The following is a 23,448-nucleotide window of genomic DNA, read 5'->3' on the forward strand; positions in this document are numbered from 1 at the left end:
ACTCAGAAACTCACTTTAATAAACTCCCCCAGGTGATTCATGTGCACATTGAAGACTGAAGGTCACTGATTTCTCTCCTCAGTCTACTTTCAATTTCTAGAATGTAGAGGGGACAGATATTTCAACAAAACTTTGTGCAGTACCCAGACCTGGAAAATAGCATGGGGTTTAATAAACACTTATTAATTGAAAACCTGAGAACTGGCTTTCAAATGTCCTTTAATGTATTGTCAAAAATACACTTAAGAAATCATGTGAGCATTTTAGTGTTTCCCTTTGGTTTAAAATACAAAAAGTAGAGATTATCATATAGTAATACTAATAAGCAAATAATAAGCCATGCAAGATTCCTTTGTTCCTTACATTGCCTTCCATGAGGGCAAATCATTTTTAAAAGCTTTTATTGGATAGCTTGAACAGAATCATGCCCTAATTACCGTCTTCCTTTTATTTGCCACTGAGAGGAAATGCACCAGATGAAGCTGTTTGAGACTCTATGGTTTGTTCGGCTGTATTAAATGCTTCTAACTACTGACTTTTACCGTTCTTAACAAGTCAAGACCAGACTGAATGTCTTGGAGGATAATTGTTTTTATTCATTTCCCTTCTGTATTGCTAAAAGGGAGGCAGTATGTAAATTAAGGAAAGAGACGTGGATTCAGATTTGCCCTAGATCTCTGCTAGTTCTCAGCAAGAGGCAAAGCCAAATCTCTGTTTAGATTACTGCATGGCTCTGTGATCAGGGGTTTCTCCTGCAAAATGGACAGTTTCTTGATTTCTCAAGGTGGTCTCTATGCCACCATTAACCTGACTTGTGCACAAAATCCATTTTTTAAAATCTCCGCACTGATTATATCAATGCTCCCAACATTATGTTCTTATCAATGTACTTGGCAATGCAACAAGTAGGCTTATATCATGGAAATTACTGAAGGCCAGGGCTCAGACTTTCTGGATCTTGGTCTCAATTCTACCATTTATTTGCCGTGTGACCTTGGGATAAAGAAATAAAGCCACGGTTCTCAAATGGAGGTGATTCCCACCCAGGATCATCTGGCAATGTCTGGAGACATTTTTGATTGTCACAGCTTGGAGGCGCTACTGGTATCTAGTGCATAAAGGCCAGGAATGGTGCTCAACATCTATAATGCACAGGGTAGTCCCCACAACAAAGCATTATCTGGCTTAAAATGCCAATAGTACAAGGTAGAGAAACACGGGATGTAAAGAACATATTATTGTTGCCATCATTCAGTACTGGTGTGGTCAAACAAGAACCACAGCCTACAAAAGCACCAAAGACTTTGAACTACAGAATCCCCAGAATGATAAACATGGATGCCCTGGTTCTTACTTCATGCTTAGCACTGCTTTGGGTTCTGTGGAAACACACAGAAGTGCAAGGCATGGCCTTTTACTTATTCCTTCAGAAACTAGAAGCTAGAATAAGCCTCTCTACATGGTGCCCAGTCTAATTACAGGATGACTCCCCATTCCCCTGGGATGCCACTTTTCATTCTCATTCACTTCCTTGTTCTGAAGGAACAGCAATTTCCCACTGAATGGTTATTAGCCTTTTTCCCTTTAAGAGACTAAGAAGGAAGAAAAGCCCACAGGATAATTTTTAAAGTTGTTGCTCCAGTTTTTCTCCAACTTTAGAAATCTCTGTTGGCTTTTAATTAAGAACTTGCATTTAGACTGTGAGATGAACCAGATTTGAAGGATTGTTTTTTTTCTCTCTTATAATGAAATGGCACTCATTTCCCTAGGAGGGGTTTTCCCTAGATTCTCACTGTTCTACTAAAGATGACTTACACGGGCATCTGTGGAGGTAGCTGACTCTTTGATGGGAGAGGGAGGCCGGGGTAGACACACTGTGCCTTCCCTCTGAGAAACTAGGAAATAAACACCCTCAGGACATTGAGCTGAAATCCTCACAAATTCCAGTGTGGAATGGCTTGGAGATGGGGGTCAGTTAGAGTCCCAAAGAGTGGCAGTAGGGGCTCTATGACATAAGTTCCAGAAATCTGCCGTGAATGTGACTGAATCCGGCAGCTGTCTCAGACACCTGCAATGCACATGTCAGCCTACTTCCTCTCCTCATTCAGCCTTGAGGATCAGGCATATTCAGAAGGACTCAGTGCTAAGATATACACAAATACCCAATTCTTGGGCACCCATATGTCGAGGCTCCTAAATCCTAATTCGTTTTTCTGAGACATTTGGCTAAGGATCAAGGTAAAAATGATGCTTTTCTTTATAGAATTTAATAGAAGGAGGTACTGTATAATGAGGACAAGATATTTGCATATTCCCAAAATATCTCCCCCCAAAATATTTATTAATTACAAAAAGGAAAAGAATGGATAAACCTGGCAGACATTACTTTAACCAAGTGATCAAGGTCAACATCACCCGTAATAAAACACATCAATATCTTGTGCCTTTCCTACGATGAACAGGGAAGGGCACTGCTTCCTTTCAGTGGTACTCTTGGCCACAAATATTTAACCTTAGTCTACGCATGAGTAAGTCATCAGACAAACTCAAACTGAGGGACCTTCTACAAAATAATCAATACTCTCCAAAAGTCATAGCATACAAGGAAAGACTGAGGAACTGTCACAAATCAGAGGAGACACAGATATGACTACTAAATGGAGGAATCCTGGACAGGATCCCGGACCGGAAAAGAGGACATTGTGGGAGAGCAGCAAAATAAGGTCTGTAGATAAGCCAAGATAAGCCAAGAGTCTTGTATCATACCACTCTTATTCTCCTAGTTTTCTTACCTGTCCTATGGTTATAGGATTATAACATTAATGTTAGGAGGGGCAGCATGAAGGGTACTCAAGAACTCTCTGTACTATTTCTGCAGCTTCAACTGTAAAATTATTTCAAAATAAAAAATTTAAAATAATAGAAAACTGCTTACAAATAATCCTGAGGGCTTCCCTGGTGGCGCAGTGGTTGAGAGTCCGCCTGCCGATGCAGGGGACACGGGTTCGTGCCCCGGTCCGGGAAGATCCCACATGCTGCGGAGCGGCTGTGCCCGTGAGCCATGGCCGCTGAGCCTGCGCGTCCGGAATCTTGGGACAACATAGGCAATGGAAAGGCATAAGTTGATGATTTGCTTTATTAATGCTGAGATACAAATGAATCAGCCTTTCTAGAAAGGTAGAAAGTGGAAATAATGTATAAAAGAAGGATATTGTGTAGAACGAGACATATCCATGCTGGAGTAACCAAAATTGATGCAGAAATTTACTTCTGAACCAGAAGAACACAGAGATTTAAAAATTTTATCTCAGAATGAAACAGCCCACTGAGAAACTCTCCTTCTAAATCCAAGCAGATTTTTTTGCCCAAACAAGCCCTATGCCTCTATGATCACCAGGTAATGCAGAATCTGACACACACAATTATTTATCAACTAGTTTATCATCTTATGATTGAGTTGTAAGAGTTCTTTATATATTCTGGATACAAGCTCTTTATCAGATGTGTTTTGGAAATATCTTCTTCCATTCTATGGCTTATTTCTTAATTTTATTAACAGTGTCTTTTTTTTTTTTTTTCTTAATTTTTGGCTGCGTTGGGTCTTGCTACACGTGGGCTTTCCCTAGTTGCGAGCAGGGGCTACTCTTCATCTTCGTTGCGGTGCACGGGCTTCTCATTACAGTGGCTTCTCTTGTTGCGGAGCACGGGCTCTAGGCATGCGGACTTCAGTAGTTGTGGCACACAGGCTCAGTAGTTGTGGCTTGCGGGCTCTAGAGTGCAGGTTCGGTAGTTGTGGCACACAGGCTTTGTTGTTCCGCGCGATGTGGGATCTTCCCAGACCAGGGATCAAACCTGTGTCCCCTGCATTGGCAGACGTATTCTTAACCACTGTGCCACCAGGAAAGTCCCAACAGTGTCTTTTAAAGAGTAAAATTTTAACAAAGTCTGCTTATCGATTTTCTTTTATGTTTCATGTTTTTTGTTTGCTACCTAAGAAATCTTTATCTGACCCAAGGTCACAAAAATTTTCCCTTACATTTTCTTCTAGGTATTTTAAAGTTTTAACTCTTACTTTTAACTCTATGTCTCATTTCCAGTTAATTTTTATGTCTGGTATTAAGTAATAGTTGAGGGTTTTTTGTTTGTTTGTTTTGTATATGGATATCCAGTTGTTCCAGAGCCACTTGTTGAAAAGACTGTCCTTTCCCCATTTTATTATCCCTAAGTATTTTAGTTTTATGCTATTGTAAGTGAATTTCAGTTTCCAATTGTTTGTAGCTCATGTAGATAAAACTTCAGTTTGGGAAATAGACAGAAACCTACAAAAAAAAGCACTAGCTTTTTTTAAAAGTGATTTTAGCAAAGCTCTAATCTATTTTCCAGACTTCAACTAATCCTTTTTAAATGTCATTAGAATTTTTAATTATAAAAGTAATACATGTTAATTATGACAGATCAAAAATAGCAAAAGTGAATAAAGGAAATATTCATAATCTTTCTCCATCTCACCCTTACTCCTTCCTGCCCGAAGTAACCAGTGTTAACACACATTTCTTATGCTTCCACTTTCAAACAAATAGTTATATTTTCAATACCTGGGGGTGGGAGGGTCAGATGTAGTCAATGATAGGAGAAAATGCAGAATTAGCCTGGCAGACTTCCTGACTTTTTTCCTAAAAAATCTAGGCCTTGGGAGAAAATAGAGAGTTGGCAAAGAAAGCAAATATGCAAAGAGAGTTTGCAGGAAGAAACAGAGTGTCTGAAAGAAGCAAAGGGAAAGCTTGGTCTTCAAAAAAGAGAAGAAAAAATTTCTTACTGACCTGTGGAAAGGAGACAGATCTATGGTCCCAGAGGAGTGAAAAACAAGGGATGTAAGACCTTCAAGAAAAATAGCATCTTTAAAAATGTAGAGATGGCAATACTGGAAGCCCTGAAAAACTTCCCATGTCCCAACTCTGGTATGAAAACAACAACCCTCAAACCTGAAGTCACTGTGCAGAAAAAGCAAATGCACAACTGAGATGGAACCTGTTTGGAAAGAGGGTCAATGGCCAGAGGTGGCCACCAGCCAAGGCCTGTAATCACCTTTGGTTCTGCTCAAGACCTATTAACCTTGACAAAGGGAACCCATAAGAATGACCAAGGTGGAATTTCCCACCAGAGAAGATGAATCAAAACCAAACAGCTTTTAAAGTATAGAATGTGACATTTCATATTTTATGCATCTATTTTGAAGGCCCTGGAAATAAAATTTTCTCCAGAATAGGGACCATGACCCATTTACTGAAACTCTTAGATGGATGATGAATTAGGAATCTGTGAATGGTCCTAAAATAAGGAAATCTGAATTCTCATCTCACTTCTGCATTAAATATACCATGTAGCTTTGAAATAATCTCCCTTCCTCAACTTTCCCATATGTAAAAAATTAATTTCTTTAAATTTGCCCTCTAAATAAACCTGAATTACTTGAAATTTCCTCTCTTAAAAACTACCAATATATTGCAATATAACAAAAATATAGAATAACCACTAGGTAATGAAATGCACAGTAAAAATGTAATGAAATCATTCAGATACCATTTATATGGCAACTTTGGCTCTCCAATCACTGTAAAGACTTGGAGCAAGAAACACTTCCTGACCTGATCTAGCACATGGCACTCTATTCTTTGGACAACCAGCCCCTCAAACACCAGTTGTTGCTCATGGCTTACAAACCATTCTTATAAACTTGCTTCTCTCAAACCCATAGGAGATTAGAAGCAGCAAACTAAAGGCTGGGAAAGGAAATCTAGAGATTAAGAGCAAAAATAAGGGTAGGGGCCTTCCCTGGTGGTCCAGTGGTTAAGAATCCGCCTTCCAATGCAGGGGACGTGGGTTCGAGCCCTGGTCAGGGAACTTAGGATCCCACATGCCGCAGAGCAACTAAGCCTGCACGACGCAACTAAGACCCGACGCAGCCAAATAAACAAATAATAAAAAAATAAATAAAAAAAAAATAAGGGTAATATCAAAAACAGCTAAAGAGAATACTCCTAAGGAACAGGTATAATCACTCTAAATCATGTTGCCCTGCGACCAGTAGTTTGATGTATATCAATTCATAATGACTACATTCACCAGTTTGGAAATGAAAGGGACCTTGAAATTTATCTAATTCAATGTGCTCACTGGTGCTCAATTAAGGTGGTCTATCTCTGTCTCTCTCTCCCTCTCTTTTACACCCTCCCTCACACACACACCTATTTCGTGATTGAGGTGGAATGAGAACCTTAGTCCTACGTCACTACTCTGGCAATGGATTTTGAATAATCCATAAAAGATTACATTTCTTCAAGTATATTCTATATCATAAGCAAGATAAGTTATCATCTGATAATTTATTTTTGAAAAAGAAGCCTCCAATTTGGTTAAAATTTTAAATAGCCTTGTGTTTATCAAGAAAAACATGTTGCTGAACATCTCATTTCCCAACAGAGCTATATAAATTACAAATAATGGTGCATTTATGCCTATGCACAACTACAGGTGTCTGTGTATTTGTGTATGTGTCTTAGGAAGCACCCAGCTTATTCAAGCTCTCTAGAGTCATTTTGTGCGTCTTCACCCGACTCCACATTAGAGACATCTCACAGGTAGCTTGGAATCAGCCATGGTGGAAATATTTACAACACAAAAATCAGCCACCGCTACAAATTAGAATTTTCCCCCCCCCAGAAAGCTGGTTGTGAACCATTTACCAACATACTACTTGATAAACCTATACATCTATTCCTTGAAAGAAAACGTAGCCTTAACGATTACATGTCAAGTTACTGAAAGCATGCAGAGTAAAATCGTATCATCAGTTTTTTACTGTTGATACTTTAAGAATTTTGTTTTCATAGACATTTAAATTGGTTGTGTTTTTTTTTAATTTGAGAAGAATCAAGGCCTTTTTCTATTACCAATATCTTACTATATAGTTAATAAGATGAGTAGGAAGGGGGAAAATATATATTAGTCTGTTCAGATTTGCCAAGCAGTAGTTTCATATGATGTGAGCAGAAGACCAAGGTCCCAGTTCTATGGTTTGCTGTGTGATGAGACACAGAGCATATGACAACCACATCTCAAATTCTATGTGCAGTCCTAAAGAGCTAAAAACAATTTTTAATGTTTCTTTATGAATTTGAGAGGTCTCATGCTATAGGAACAGAGTGCAAATACAGTACCACATGACAAGAGCCCAGAAGTTTCAGACCTAACTTCATGAAGTATATATAATATTTACGAGTCCTAAATATATTATTGCCAATTACTTTTGCTTTTACAAAATCCTTCTGAAATAAATGTGCTTCTCTTGTGAGTGACTTCAGTCAGCTTTTTCATGGTTAAAAGGGGGTTCTTTGACATAGTGACCAAAAGCATTGCTGGTGTATTATATGTGATAATCAGATAGCTCCCCCAGCTCTCATATACCCACCTTTTAAAATGGAATACGAGTCTTACTATATATCTTTATTAAAACAGACCAAAAGTCAGTTGGCACAATACCAGTGAGAGTTTTAAAATTGATAAGATAAAGTGGTCTGGTTTTATACACCCGGACTACTCTTTCCTTTTCAACAGCTTTATCAAGATATAGTTCACATACCATACATTTCATTCATTTAAAGTGTACAATTCAGTAGCTTTCAGTTATTCACAGAGTTGTGTACTCATCACCACAATCGATCGTAGAACATTTTCATTATCCCCCCCAAAAACCCTGCACCCCTTAGCCATCACCTCCTGGTCCCCTAGTCCCACTCCCAGATCTAGGCAACCACGAATTTACTTTCTTCAATGTGCCTATTCTGGACATTTCATATAAATGGAATCATACAATATGTGGTGCATTGTGACCGGCTTCTTTCACTTAGCATAAGATTTTCAAGGTTCACCCACGGTGTAGCACGTATCAGTGCTGCATTTCTTTACATTGCCAAGTAGTATTCCATTATACAGATACACCACATTTTGTTTACACACTCATCAGTCAGTGGACATTGTGTTGCTTCTACTTTTTGGCTCTTATGCATAAAACCGCTATCAATATTCTGTAGAAGTTTTTGTGTGGACATATGTTTTCACGTTTCTTTGGGCCTATACTTGGGAGTAGAATGACTGGGTCATATAACTATGTTTAACCATTTGCAGAACTGCCAGATTGTTTTCTAAAGCAGCTGCACTACTGTATACTCCCACTTCAGGCAACATTCTTTACTCAGACTTAATACCTAGGAAAATGTATACTATAGAATCCCACTTAAACCTAAACAATCCAGTCAATTAATATTTTCTTTCCTTTATTCTGCCCATTCACATGTAAGTTTCTCATGAGTAAAGACAGAATGTAGGCAAGTAAGCTACCATGCCACTAGCAAGACTATTCAATTCTAGTGCTTTTGGCTTGTTGGTCTTTGAAATACTCAACATTTTAAAAGCAGTTCTTAAGTTTCAACTAAGGAGAATTTTTGTGGTGGTAATTACCACAAAGCTAGATGTTACCAAGACAAACTCATACAGAATGGCTATAGCTAGGTCAAGGGACCTCATTTTAGTGGCTTCCTTCCTCAATGTATGTATTTAGAGGACACAAAAAGCTAGTCCCAACTGTTTATAGGACCACAGCCAATTAAACCTTCATAACGTTAGGCTCTCTTGATCTATTTTCAGTGAATGAATTTGAGGTCATACTTTAAGAGATAGGCCAACAAACCAAAACTCACATTAAACAGAAGAATCCCTTTGATGTGCCAACGTTATCTACTTCTGTTTTGGAACCAAGTCAGAGCTGTAGTAATGACTATGTGTTTCCGAGAAGTGACGGCATCTCATATCATCTTGCTAATCTGTTCAGTTATTTATTTTCCCCACATACATGTACCACTAACAGCAATTATTCAGGGGCAAATTACATGAACAAGTTACAAAAAAAAATTCCAAAGAGTTTATCAAAAAAGAGAACTGGCTTTTATCTTCTTTTGGAAAAGCCAAGTTTGTCTACTAATATTTGCTTTCTTCGAATATCTCAGGGCCAGAAGGAATGACTGGTTTAGAGAACAGTAAAGCTGGACTCCCGAGAACTTTTTTGAGGCCACTTTATAACTGTTCTTGTCTCCATCTGCTTTAACCTCCCTAGTACACTGAAGGTCTGTGAGTACAGCACTTGATTTTCTCTTCTTGTAACCTTCCCAAAATGACTTGCATCCAATGAGAGCTTCATAAATTATTTATAAATGAAAGAATTGATATGGTCAAGAGGAATATGACAATATTAAAAGTGCAAGTCCTTTTTAATTTGCACCAGGGCAACATTGCTGCCCAACTGAAAGGCATTCTTAATAAAGTACACCAATCCTGTTTTTGTCAGAAGCTCACCTCACATCTCTGAAATTATGCCACATTCGGAGAGCAACACACCAGCCCCACAAACCAGTGCCACATTGTGATACCTAAACAGGAAATGAGGAGCATAGGTACCACTGAATTTATAGGAGACAAATTTGGGTGGCATGAAAGCAAAAACCTTCATTTACCATTTATTCAACTTCTTGACACCAACATCATTACATGTCAAATTTTCTGGCAATGTTTCAGTGGCCAGGAATGTTTTTTTAAAAAGTTTTTCCTGTTTGGAAACCTACCTCTTACAAGAGTTGGATGAAAACTGGCCACAGAAGTAGTTTTTCTAAAGCCTTAGCTTGCCATGAAGTGCCACCTTAAGTAGATTCTCTCTAGTCCAGCAGAATCCTTGAACAATGCATAGGGGTAAGGAATCAAATCCAATACTGATCTTCCTAGTTCATTTCAGAAGCATTCCTTGTACTTGTCTTCAGTATTTTTTAAACATAAATCTCCTATACGATGATTCCTACACTGTTTGGAAATCTGCTACCTATATGGGAAATCACCTCACGAATACACACTAAGTGTAATCACCATCATATGGACCCCAGCCAAGGATGCTGTCTTTATCTTTATTAGGGAGATAAATTTCCTGTTTAAGTAGGGGGTACCTAAAAGGTACTACTTTCTGAACTGCCATTGGATTATAATGACTTTCAAATTCCCTAAGAAATACAATAGAAACGTAAATGATAGGTAGTGAAACGGCGAGAACATAGGAAGACTGCATTCAAATCTCAGTTCTGTCTTTTACAAACTATTATATGGCCTTAATTTTAATTCCATCTGAGCCTCAGTTTCCTTACTTGTGAAATATAATTACCACCCTCTGTTTTGGGAGTCGTATTAAGAAATAAATGAGACTACATACCTGGCACATAACATATATCAGGTTAAATGTCCATTCTTTTCCCTTCCCCTTCCCTGGTTATAACACTAAGGGCCACAGTTCATAAAATCAACGTGTGCATTAAGAGGATTATACAAGGGACCGTGGCTGCTCTACAAAATCACTGACATAAGTCGGTTCCATTGAGTGTAAACAGGAACTAAAGTGAAAACTGTAAAATCACCCAAACCTCCCACACATTCCCCAAGCACTTTCATGTTTTCTAATCTCTTTTTGTAGTAAAAGAAGAAAAAAGTCAAATGCCTTTCATTTATACTACTGACGTTCTAACTTCCCTTCACCACCAGCGACTTTCAGGCAAGTTTCCACATCTGCAGGATTTGTAGTGCAAGCACTACTCCCCTGTAAACGTTGCACTGAAGACGGATTTCGTGGAGTACTTCCCTATTTGCAAAGAGTAGACTCTGGGAGGAGCCTGGCCCATCTCCCTCAGATACAGTCCCAGGACCTGAGTTTAACTTGAAGAAGTCTCTGCTGCTCGCTGAAACTTCCTTCAGTCTCCATCTTTTTCCCTCCTCTCCTCCTGCCCTTCCTGTCCCTTCCTCTGGTCCAAGATTAACAGGCACCAGGATCTCAAGGCTCATTTTATGCATCACTCTCCTCTTGGCCATAGCATCACTGAGTGCTCTAGCGTGACAATCCCAGGGTCCTCATGCTATCAACATTCTCCAAACAGACTCTGCTGATACTCTTCTGTCCAGAGTTTTGCTCTTTGAACCCTCTAAAACCCAGGATACTCGAAAGCATAGGTACAGAATAGCGAGCTCAAAATGTTATTCAAAGTTGTTACGTGGTGTTGAATGAAGCATTCTTTGAGCGGTAGGAGGAGGTGCTTGAAAGAGAGGCATTAGGAAATCCCAGCCTGTTAGGTTTTAGCATGTATAACTCTCAAAACAGATACATGTTTCTGTAATGAAGAGTACACTCTACATGTTATCAGGAGAATTACTGATACTGACACTGATTAAAGAGCTCAGAGAGAGATCAAAGTGAGAAAACAGAAAGTGTAAAGTTATGCTCTATTTTGCCAAGTATTATTAACTGCATGCATTTTTAAAATACCTCATTCTTTATGCCTAATCACCATTGAGATTAAGAAGTAATATGTAAATCACTAAGTGCTTCAGATTAATTTCTATATATTTTGCTGGACTAGAATATGTCTGTCAACCCTCTTAGAAACTTGTTCCCATGACACGTTAATCTGCGGTATACTTGTCTCCTCACAACTTTAAAAGCATAAAGGGAGATTGTATATAACTAGGTGTATATTTCATGAGCCATTAATAATTGAGATGACTAGTGGCTTGATTACATATGTTAACTAATAAATTTCCACATTTACTTGAATTCATCTACTAGAATTATATATTTATTTATTTTCTCTGCATATATTCTTAGAATATGAAATAGGAATATAAATGAAACAATACAAATAAACGCAACTATCTTTAAATGCACTAAGTCACGGAAAAGAATGAATCCAAAGTTCGTCAAGCTTTAGTGCAGTTCTATTTTAATATATTCAATGGTCCTTACAGTTGACACTGACATGTTCTTCCACCATGTTTTGCATAAAGGAAAAGAAAAATCACCTTGAACGCAAGATTAAATTGTAAACTTGAAGAGGCTATGCACACAGTTGCAAGTACCCTGCTGATGATTTCTCATCTAAAACTACCAGCTTTTTCCACCACTGTACCTCCTGCTTGTCCTCAATTTCTTAAATGACCAGAAAGGCATATGCATCATGATCACCACACACACACACACACACACACACACACACACACACACACACACACACACAGAAAATAAAGGTTCTTCCCCCGCCCCCGAAGGGCATGGGGGAGAGTGAGTTTTTTATTCTTTAACCAAAGTGGGGGGAAAAAAAGGAAAAAAGAAACAAAAATATCTTGTTTTTATTACTATCACACATAACATAAAGCAAGGGAGATACTTTAGTCCTGAACTACCTAGAATTCGGCCATACTGCTTTGTTCTTCTCTCGTTACCTTGGTATGTATGTCTTTCTCTGCCCCCTCTCCCATTCCACATTAATTCTCCAGCAGCTCATTACATATGGCTGTGTAAGTCACAGCCTTCATCTCCAATAATTTCCCAACCAGAAGACATGCTTCATGTTTTAACTGGAGCATAGCTAATGATGCAGATGAAATCCAGGCCTGGTAACATTTGATCTGGCCTCAGACAAGAGGAGCAAGGTGGCATTAGCCTCCTCTGATATAGTCTGCAGCCAAGGAGCGGCACCAGTATACAAGTGACATGCATATCACATGTATCAAAGTGGAAGCTCAATCTGTAAGGCAATAAGACTCTCTCACATCCCAGCATGGGTGCTGGCCCTGAGCTGCAGTTCCAGTAATTGACATAGTTGCCCAATGCTACAAAACAAACTCAGAAACTATTCTCATTAGACATCCCCCTGCTTTGCGACTCTGTTATTGTAAAACCGAAACACTGAGCCCCATACCAGCGTGGCTCTGTTTTTAATTAGTTCTGATGGCATTGGGCTGTAAGCCAAAGAAAAAATGAACTTCCTGTGACTGAGGTTTGCTGCTCAGTATGTTGCTTCCTTCTTAAAGAGGCTGTTTTCACAATATTTTATGAAAAGGACTACTGACAGAAATAATATGTCTTTACTGCTTTTGATATTTTTTTCAGGCTTATAAAAAGCAACCAAAAGTCAGAGAATTTGTAAAGTTACAATGCCATTATTTGGTCTTTTGTGTGACCCAGTTGACTTGTCTTTTGATTAAAGACATCCTACCCGATTAATTTTTTTTAATGGAGAAAACACAGGCTTCTGTTAAAATTTTAAGACCACGAATGTTTTAGTGTTTCTACTAAATTAATTCAGTGATATATTTTTTACTGCCTGGGTCACTGCTGGCATGGTGTTTGAATTGAGATGCTGGGAAGGTCACCTTCTGAATACAAGGAAGTAAAGGGCTGATGGGAACTCCAGACAGATAAAGAACAATTTACGTAAATGCTAGAATCTTACACAAAATGAATCTCTACTGGCCACTGATTTTCAGTTCTCCAGAATGCTTTGAAAATCCTTCCTATATGGGGAATTTCTTAATTTATGACTCTCCTCCCCAAGTTACAAGCTAGACACTTGTTTTCCAGATTCCTTTGTAATTTGTCACAACATATGACTTAGGGTCTGCCAATTAGACATACCCATACACAACTTCAAGACAGTGAAATGAGGAAGGAGATAGCACGTGGAACTTTTTCTGCCACAAGAAGCATTGCAATATCCAGCATTCAGGAGCAGCAGTGGCCCAGGTCCCAGCTGTGGCACCCTCCCCCCCAACACTGCTAGCAGCACCCTGTGCAAAGCTGTGTGCACAGCCAGAAGTCATGGGGTCTCCACTAAATCAGTGCAGCAGTGGGACCGGGCATGCTTTTTGGATGCATATCCTTCAAATTTGACTCCCTGGCCCTCCTGGAGATTCTGTGAGCTGGCCAATTGCCTTTAACGAATTACTTTTCTACTTCCATTAGCTAGAGGGGATTTCACTGCTGACAAATAGGAACTCCTACACAATCACTCTGTATGCTATGCTTCCAGTAAAAAAGTAATAACGTGGTACTGAGTAGTGGTTAAGAAAACAGTCTTTGGAATTAGTTGGACATAGTATGGAGTCCTAGCTCTGCCACTTAAGAGCTGTGTGAACCTGAGACAATTGCTCTGAGCCTTTTTTCATCTGAAAAGTGAGGATGATTATTCATTACTCATAAGGTTCTTCAGAGAATTTGGTAAAATACTAAATAGTGATACTATTATCACTAATAGAGTCTTTTATAAGACTTTTCCAGTCTTTTTAGGTATGGTTATACATTTTATTTTAAATGAACAGGTGTTTACTTTCCTTGGGTGCAGGCTTAGAAGATCCCCGGGTTATAGAGTTGGAAGGATTATCTGAGTCCTCTCCATGCCTCTAAAAGGGTAATTATCTACAGTTTTCTATAAAAGGCCAGAGAATGAGATATCACTGATTATTTTTCACTCATATCTTACTCATACATACACGTGTTTTGTGACCAAACCAAAACGACTCCTACCACACTTAATGTATCTATTCCTTTTGAACACATCTAGTAGCCTGACAAAGTTCTATACATCCTTCACAGTCCACTGTAAATATCACCTCCTCTCTGAAGCCTTCTCCTATTTCCCTTAATCATATAGGAGCTCACCTTCTCTGAACACAGATACCATTGTCTCTAGTGGCAGTTAATACATTCTCGCTTATGTGGAGCTTAGTTGCATGCATGACGTTAACTCCCCTCACTGGTATAAGCTAAGCTCCTTAAGATGAGAATTCATCTCTGCATCCCCTACAGCCCCTAGCAAAGGGCTCTGTGCATGCTGTTCCTGTATATCGTACTGTAATCTACACTACTACAACGTCTGCTCTCAACTGTGTAAGTATATTGGAAGCTCCTTGAAGATACAAATATTTCTTATTCATCCTTATACCCTCCTCAGCGCATATAATGTATTTGTTGAAATGAGTTAAAAATATTAGACTAAAGTTTTCTATAGATTTCCTCCTTTTATTATAGCTGCTTTTTTTTTTCCTTTCAGTCAGTCTTCTTTGAAACTTTAAGAATCTACAGTCTTCAGCATTTATATCACCCCCAGCAAGACTTTAGGAAAGTAAATTCTTTGTCACCATTGCTGACCACACTTATTATTGCTTTTACATAAACTTTGCAAACTGGTCATAAAATATTTTCATTATACCTCATGTTTTAGACCAGCTATTACTATTTGCTCTCCCTAACACCCGCATCTGGAGAGCTACTGTGTAAAATATGCTACATGCTGCTGTAATTCCTCCAACCTACCAAGGGAATTCATACTTATCTGTATTGGACAACACGTCCAGTCCAAGTCCCCGCCAAGTTTCTAAGCCTCTCAACTGGAAGGTGGTGGTGAAATATGCACTTTCTCTTGGTCTACCATCAGTGAGATTTTCTCCTCTTGCCCTGTCTTTTAATCCCCTTAGAGACCCTTACAAGGATAGTTTAGATTTCTTAAACCTTAAAATTATCTCTTTTTGATGTCCACCAGGACCTCACCAAAATGGTATATGAATTTTTTTTAAGTCTCTAATATGAAGCCTTCTCTTTCCCTTTCTACACAAGAGCTGTTCCTTTCTACAACTCTTCACAAACAGAAACCACCATGTGTCCTATGTCCTCAAATATGCTCTCTCTAATTCAATGCAGGATATGGTCCTAAAGAAGATGTTTGAACAGCTACCCCAAGACAGGACATACTTCCAAGTTGGGAGGGCAATAAATGGCAAAGAGCAGCTCAAAACTCATCCTCCTTCCATCTATCTTGGCTCAAGAATTGGGTCCATAAGTGAATTCATCAGTCCCTGGAAACCTCATCTTATTTTTTCCTTTGAAAGTTTCCTCCTTGGATTATTTCCTTGGTAATGTGGTTGGTATAGAGCCTCTCAAGCCTGCTAATTGATACGAACACGCTCAGTTCCCCAACCATGCTTTTTCCTGTGTGGACACCTCATGCTGTGTCTTACTGCCACACAACACCCACTAAAATGTCTTCTATTAAACAAGTGATATTAATGTTTTTCAGATGACAGATCTCTTTAAGAATTTGACGAGGGTTAGAATTATCTCCTCAGAACAATATACATGAGGACATACATAAATGCATGCATATGATATCAAGGGGTAAAGAGAACCACTAAAGCCTCTCTATAGACCCACTATATGGTAATCCCAGTTAAAAACCCTGCTGGAGTAGAAAAGGGTTTTTTTTTTTTTTTTTTTAATAAAAGTACATGAAATTATCCACCACCCTTGAAGCAATCTAAGAGGCCACCACGAATCATATCAAGATGATAATGGGAACACAGGAGACGAAATTCACTTTTGGGAACGAGCAATGCCATGAAAGAGAGAAGCTGTATCTCTCTTACTTTAGAATGTCAAGATGTTACCTGTTGGCTTAAAGTAATGCTGTCAGAAGGCCAACCATTTGAGGAGTAAATCTAACACATATTTTATCCAGCGGTTATGGTTTCATTTAGACTGATAAAAGGCAAGCAGGGTTTTGTCTATTATCTATCTATCTATCTCTGTATCTATCCATCCATCCATCCATCCATCCATCTAGCTATCTATATAACATTATCACCAAATATTTAATTTTTCCTCCAAAAACTGTTCTCAAATTATTTTGAGATTGTCACCCAAAATCATCTGTCCTATTTATTATTTCAAGTTGAAAAATAATAAATACTAGATATGTCTCAAAAAAGCAAAAAAATAGCAAGATTTTTAAAAAGTGAAACCTTCTTAAACATTTTTATACTGGCGAATTCACGAGCAGCTGTTCTTGTTCAGTTGCTAAGTCACAGTTTTCTGAAGACAAGGTAAAATACTATCTACTAAACCATCTTGATGAGGAGTTCTGCCTACCTTGGCTTCATTATTCCCCACAATGGGACTGGCTATTCACTTGCCATCTGTGCCCTTCTAAACATGTCAGTATAGAGATGCTGGTATATGGAATAATTTTATGGACATTAGAAATTTTATTTGTAAATTTCCCTGGGCAGCCAATCCTTCAAGAAAATTGCTACATTATTCCAAGTGGGTTAACAGACTCAAATACATCAACTAAGACCACAAAAACAGTCAAATCCTCTCTGACCTATACCTCCCCCATTATTCCTCAGATCTCATCTCCTACCAGTCTCTCCCTTTGCTCATGCCATGCCTTGCTTTACCGTCAATACACTAGCCTCACTCTTGGAATTCATTTGCTGTTCCCTCTGCCAGGGATGCTCTCTATTCCTTTACATCCTTCAGGTGTTTGCTCAAATGTCACCTTCTCAGTGAGGCCTCATCTGCTTTATTTTTTCAATAACATTTATCAACCATCCAACATACCACACATTTTACTTATATATTTTGTTTATCACCTGCCCCACCCTGACTCACCTAGATAGAATGTAAGCTCTGTCAAGGTATATATTTTTGCCCACATTTTTTCATCAGACTAACAACAGTGTGACACATAACTGATTCTCAATAAATATCTTCATAATTATGGCATCTCATACCAGTGGTACCTTTTACTCAATGTTTGATACAGATGGAAACTAAGATTTTTCCCAGTTTGAAATATTATTCTCAAAGGTATACATACACATGTATACTTATTTTTAAATAATTGAAATACAGTGAACATGGAACAAATGTTTGGAAGTAAATAAAAGTAGCAAGGCAAGAGGACACAATGGTTGAGGGGTCCAAGTCACTTTTCTAACATGCTGATTCTCCAGACCACAAAAGTTATTGTACGGAATAGCCAGGTCATGGAAGCAACCTAAATGTCCATCGACAGACGAATGGATAAAGAAAATGTGGTACAGATATACAATGGAATATTACTCAGCAATAAAAAGGAACGAAACTGAGTCATTTGTAGAGACGTGGATGGACCTAGAGACTGTCATACAGAGTGAAGTAAGTCAGAAAGAGAAAAACAAATATCGTGTATTAACACATATATGTGGAACCTAGAAAAATGGTACAGATGAAGCAGTTTGCAGGGCAGAAATTGAGACACAGATGTAAAGAACAAACGTATGGACACCAAGAGGGGAAAGTGGGGGTGGTAGTGTGATGAATTGGGAGATTGGGATTGACATGTATACACTGATGTGTATTAAATGGATGGCTAATAAGAACCTGTTGTATAAAAAAAATTAAAATTCAAAAATTGAAAAAAAAAGTTATTGTATGGAATTTAGGTTAGTAGATTAAGTGAAATAACTAATGGATTCTCACTTCTATGGGATTAAATTAGATCAGGATGCACTCCAGATTCCAATGCCCACAGAGCAGGTAAGAAAGTTTTGCCAATGTCCTTGCTAGGTTACCACTCCCCCCAATCAGGATAGAGTTATCTATCACTCAAGGAACCTCACAAAGTCCCTTTGCCCACCTCAATAGCTTGAATAGAAGACACAGGTTGGGCAGGGTTCTACCAATGACAAAACTCTGTCAAGGAGTGGAAGGGACTCAAGAACCACTAATCTGGTCCATGGGACCTTGCAGTAGAGTAGATAAGACCTAATGTTGAGATACAAGTACACATACCTCTAGAGTTTCCAAAACATCGCAACCCCTGGTGAAATAAAGTAATGAATCATGTTTGGCCTGGTGGTGAAAGGTGTGACTATAGGACTAAAGGTTGCCTCCACCTCTGATATATTCTCAAGCATTTGCAGTAGTAGCAGCAGAGTTGGAGCAGTTTAGGGATCAAAGCACTTACTCATCTAAAGCAGGTCAAAGAGCACTTAACAAAAGATCCTGAAGGATCTGCCAATGGTGCCATTATCACAGCTCAGACTCACTAGGACACTAGGGATGTGCCTCCGTACGATACTGACCAGCACAAGCTCAGAACTCAAAGGGCATGCAGTAACTCGTGCCTTTGTCAGACCCAGCCACCTAGACTGCCTTGACATGTGGAAGTGCAACAAACCCAGCCACAGCACAGCTAATTTTGGCACTTTGGCTGTCAGAGCACACTAGTCTCCATTGATCAATTCAAATCCAGTGATAGCATTTGATCAGTATTGGTCACTAAACTACTACACACCACCTCTACGACATGTCTAGATGACACAGAAAACATCATGAATGGATACTACCAGCTATCCACATGCATTCATTTACACTAGAGAAGTGTGTCCAGGTAGCCCAAGAGAAAAGACATCAGAATGATATGTGGTTTTGTCAAAGAAGAAATGTGATCCCTAGTCTAGGGCCCACGGAGAAATTTCCAGTCTGTCTTTGTTCCGCATTATGTTTTCCAGATCCGTGCCAAGCACTTAGTAGGCTGCATCCAAGTCAATTACCATCTCTGATTGTGATTAAATAGACCCAATGCATTGATTAAGGTCTCTTCCTATATTGCCCACTAAGCTTGCTGAATTTCTCTTGTCAATATTCTCATTTACCTTTCATGCCTCCATCCTAATTGGGCATCATTTAGATTCAGTAATGATGCTTCATAATATGGTGGCGATCTTTCCCAAGTAACATAAACAAAAATATTCAACTAGAAAAAAGAGAGAGAGAGAAAGAGGGAGAGTGTTGAAACCCAAGGGTACGTCTGCATTCTACAATCCCAGATCCAGTTGATCAGATGAAGTTCATAAATATCAAGTAGCAGCCTCCTTTAATAATATATTTTACTATTTATAAGAAAACTCAAATCATCTGCAATTGTTTTTCAGCAAATGATCTGCATACTGCCATTCTGTAGACACAGCTAAAGTTAGACGTTATATCTGTTCCAGTGAGTTCAGCTAAAGCATGATAATAAGCATAGTTATTCGGCTAAAAGCCATTAACAGCCACAGTTTTTCATTTCCATCATGGGGTAAAAACTGTTCTATCTTTACGTCTAATAGATGGAAATTTAACTAAAACTGGTAAGTAATATTTCTAAAAGGTAATAGTAGTAGTAAACATGACATCTACATAACTATTCTAGAATAAATAAAAAGGAGGAGATATGCAATGTCCTTTTCCTCATTTTTTTCCTAGAACAAGAAGTTATAAACCATTATGTAGCTTTTAAAATGAATTCAGGTGAAGAATCAAGACAATAATCAAGCTGGTTCTCTAGATCATTAGGAGATCAAATCAAATCTGTTCCACAGTACCTTTGATTGGCTAGAAGTGGGCCTCTGTTTCCACTTCAATTCAAGAAGAAATCTATCATTTACCTGTGGGAGGAAAGGGTAGTAATCCATGAATTATATAGAACGTCTCAAAAATATATGTATATGTCAATATCAAGAAAAACTGAGATTCATACACTGATTATCATTTCAGTAAGTCCACAATTGATCACATAAACCTAAGATCACCAGCATTCACTCAAAGGCTAAAAGCAAATCAATCTTAATTAATCTTGAATTAAATGAAAAGACAATAATGTTCTATTTTTTATTTGCTTCATTATGTCATAAATCTCTATCTTGATATATTATACTTATTGCAATAAGAATTTGGGAGGGTTTTGTTTTAGGCTGGAATGGCCTGACTGCAAGAAGGATTTTTTTTTTCTGTTTTGGAGGCCTGCTTACTTTGTTCAGTCTCAGATGCTGAGACTGTGTAATTATCCAGAATATCCTCCTGAAGATCTCGGTGGATCCCGAATGGTTCCATATTCACTCATTTTAGCATGGATACAAAATGCTTTCATTCTTATGTATTTTTCATAGGAAGCATTAATATTGGAGATGACTAAGCACAGTCTACACAAACCAGAGTGTGCAAGGAGTCAATTGAAAACCGGACTGTGTGTTGAGAATGAATCAAATTCAGTCAGGAGCGGAAAGAACTGACTATGGCTCTGCCCTACATATTTTCCTGACTTTGTGAAAAAACCTAAATCATTGGTGGAAATCAAGTGGACTGAGCTGCAGTTGCTACACCGATAGGGTAAGACAGGAACGCTTGCAGACAGATAAGTAAACTACAAAGAAAATGAGACCATTAAAGTAAAAGGCAGGGTTTTGTTTTAATTATCTGCATGATTAACTTTTAACTTCTGTGTACTTTAATTTCTGTGTACAGACCTAGCTTTAGGCTGGGTTCAAGTGATTTCTTTAAAAATATGACTGTGGCAATGTGGATTCACATTTGGGGGCTATCTTCATGAGAAATGTGCTGGGTCAGAGAACCGATCAATCAACAAATATTGAGGTACACTGGGTGCTTACTCCCTACTGGGGGGACAGAGAGAAACCCAGAAGTATGGAACATGGTCTCATCCTTCAAGTATGTAAAAACTAGCCAGGGACCAGCAGCGAAAAGAGGCAGTGTCACATGATGATAAAAGACTCAGGTCCTGGGCTTCCCCGGTGGCGCAGTGGTTGAGAGTCTGCCTGCTGATGCAGGGGACACGGGTTCGTGCCCCGGTCCGGGAAGATCCCACATGCCACGGAGCGGCTGGGCCCGTGAGCCATGGCCGCTGAGCCTGCGCATCCGGAGCCTGTCCTCTGCAACGGGAGAGGCCACAACAGTGAGAGGCCCGCGTACCGCAAAAAAAAAAAAAAAAAAAAGAAACAAAAAAACACTCAGGTCCTAGGCCAAATACAGGGGTTTGAATTCCAACTCTGCCATGTAACCTCTGACGCCTTGGATTGATACCCATTTAAAATGGGTATCAAAATGGGTAAAATGGGCATGAAAACTGTACCTACTGCTTAGGGTTTTTGTGTGTGTTAAAAGATTGGGTCATAAAAGGTGTACAGTATGTATCTGAGGAATGAATGAACAAATTAATAAAATTTTGTGCACAGCTTTTAAAGTACAGTGACCAAAGATACAGGAACCTCCCTGTGTGAGGTTGAACCAGTTATAAACTTCATGGGTTTCAATTCCTCCTACTTAAAAAAAAAAAAAAATGGCTTAGGCTAAATGATCCCAACACAATATTATAGCTTGGTTACATATAATTCTATAATTTACACATTCTTTGATGAACAGAGAAAAGAGGAATCAGTGAGGGCTAGAGTGATGGAAGTTATATTAAGGAGGTAAAGGTGATCTACCTGAGGAAATAGGGGAGAAGTAAATTGGTGGAGTGGGGGCAGAAAAAAACATATGAGAAGACACCAAGAAGGAAATGAGCGGGTCAGATTAGATGAGCTGAAAACAGAAAGTTCAGACATATTTGAAAGCCTCACACAAAGGAGCAGGAGGAAGCAGGTATTTACACGAAAGGCGCAGCCGATAGTGTATAGAGGCTTAAAAGAAAGGCAAAGCAGCTCCCTTCCATGCCAGTAAGACCTCAAATCTCCTAAACACTTCTTGAGAAGAGGAATGACAACGTGGAAACAGTGATTAAGGAAAATTAATTTGGTAAATTTATGCACAATGAACTGGAGGAAGTGAAGATAACAGATTCAGCTATTTTTTCTAAAACTGACTATTAATACTGCTCAGAAATAAATGGAATGGCTGTTCTGGCCACCTCATAACAAGTTTCATTAATCTATGGCTAAAACTCAAATTTTGGCCATATGTACTATTTCCCCTGTGCCACACTGCTAACTAAAGATTTCATAAAATCTTGTGACATTTAAAAATTAAATACATCTATATGTGTATTTAGATATGTATTACGATCAAGTACCACATAGTAGATACAAGTAACATGTAAAAATACTATCATTCTGTCTACATATGTCTCCCCAAAGATAAATGTAGTGTGAATTCAGTTGAAATCTTACGATTAATAGAACCTGAGATCTCTGGATAATCTCAGTTCTGCTACACAATGTTCAAGCATGTGTAATGAAATCATCTTTAAACACTTTTAAATGCTTTGTGATGACCTAGAAGGGTGGGATAGGGAGGATGGGAGGGAGGCTCAAGAGGGAGAGGATATGGGGATATATGTGTACTTATAGCTGATTCACTTTATTGTACAACACAAACTAACAAAACATTGTAAAGCAATTTACTCCAATAAAGATATAAAATAAATAAATAAAGTGAAATGAAACTGTAAAAATGAAAGGAAAAAAAACTGACATTTATCACAGGAGAATAAGAAGTCAGAAGTTAGAGATCAAGAACACCAGTGTTGGGCTTCCCTGGTGGTACAGTGGTTGAGAATCCGCCTGCTGATGCGGGGGACACGGGTTCGTGCCCCGGTCCGGGAGGATCCCACATGCCGCGGAGCGGGTGGGCCCGTGAGCCATGGCTGCTGACCCTGTGCGTCCGGAGCCTGTGCTCCGCAACGGGAGAGGCCACAACAGTGAGAGGCCCACATACCGCAAAAAAGAAAAAAAAAAACACACCAATGTTGAGGGAGACCTCCAAGATGGCGGACGAGTAAGACGTGGAGATCACCTTCCTCCCCACAAATACATCAGAAATACATCTACATGTGGAACAACTCCTACAGAACACCTACTGAACGCTGGCAGAAGGGCTCAGACTTCCCAAAAGATTTCCTTTTTTCCTTTTTCTCTTTTTGTGAGTGTGTA

General features: G+C 38.8%; 1 long non-coding RNA gene across 1 annotated transcript in view; it reads right to left on the reverse strand.

The window, feature by feature from the left end:
* Positions 1-23,448, reverse strand: part of LOC132431494 (uncharacterized) — a 287,412-nt gene that overhangs the window by 213,915 nt on the left and 50,049 nt on the right. The window contains exon 2 of the long non-coding RNA XR_009520764.1: positions 20,107-20,169. This is a non-coding gene — a long non-coding RNA (uncharacterized lncRNA). The remainder of the gene's footprint in view (positions 1-20,106; positions 20,170-23,448) is intronic.

This window comes from Delphinus delphis, chromosome 10 (genome assembly GCF_949987515.2).
Source record: "Delphinus delphis chromosome 10, mDelDel1.2, whole genome shotgun sequence".
Classification (NCBI taxonomy): Eukaryota; Metazoa; Chordata; class Mammalia; order Artiodactyla; family Delphinidae; genus Delphinus; species Delphinus delphis.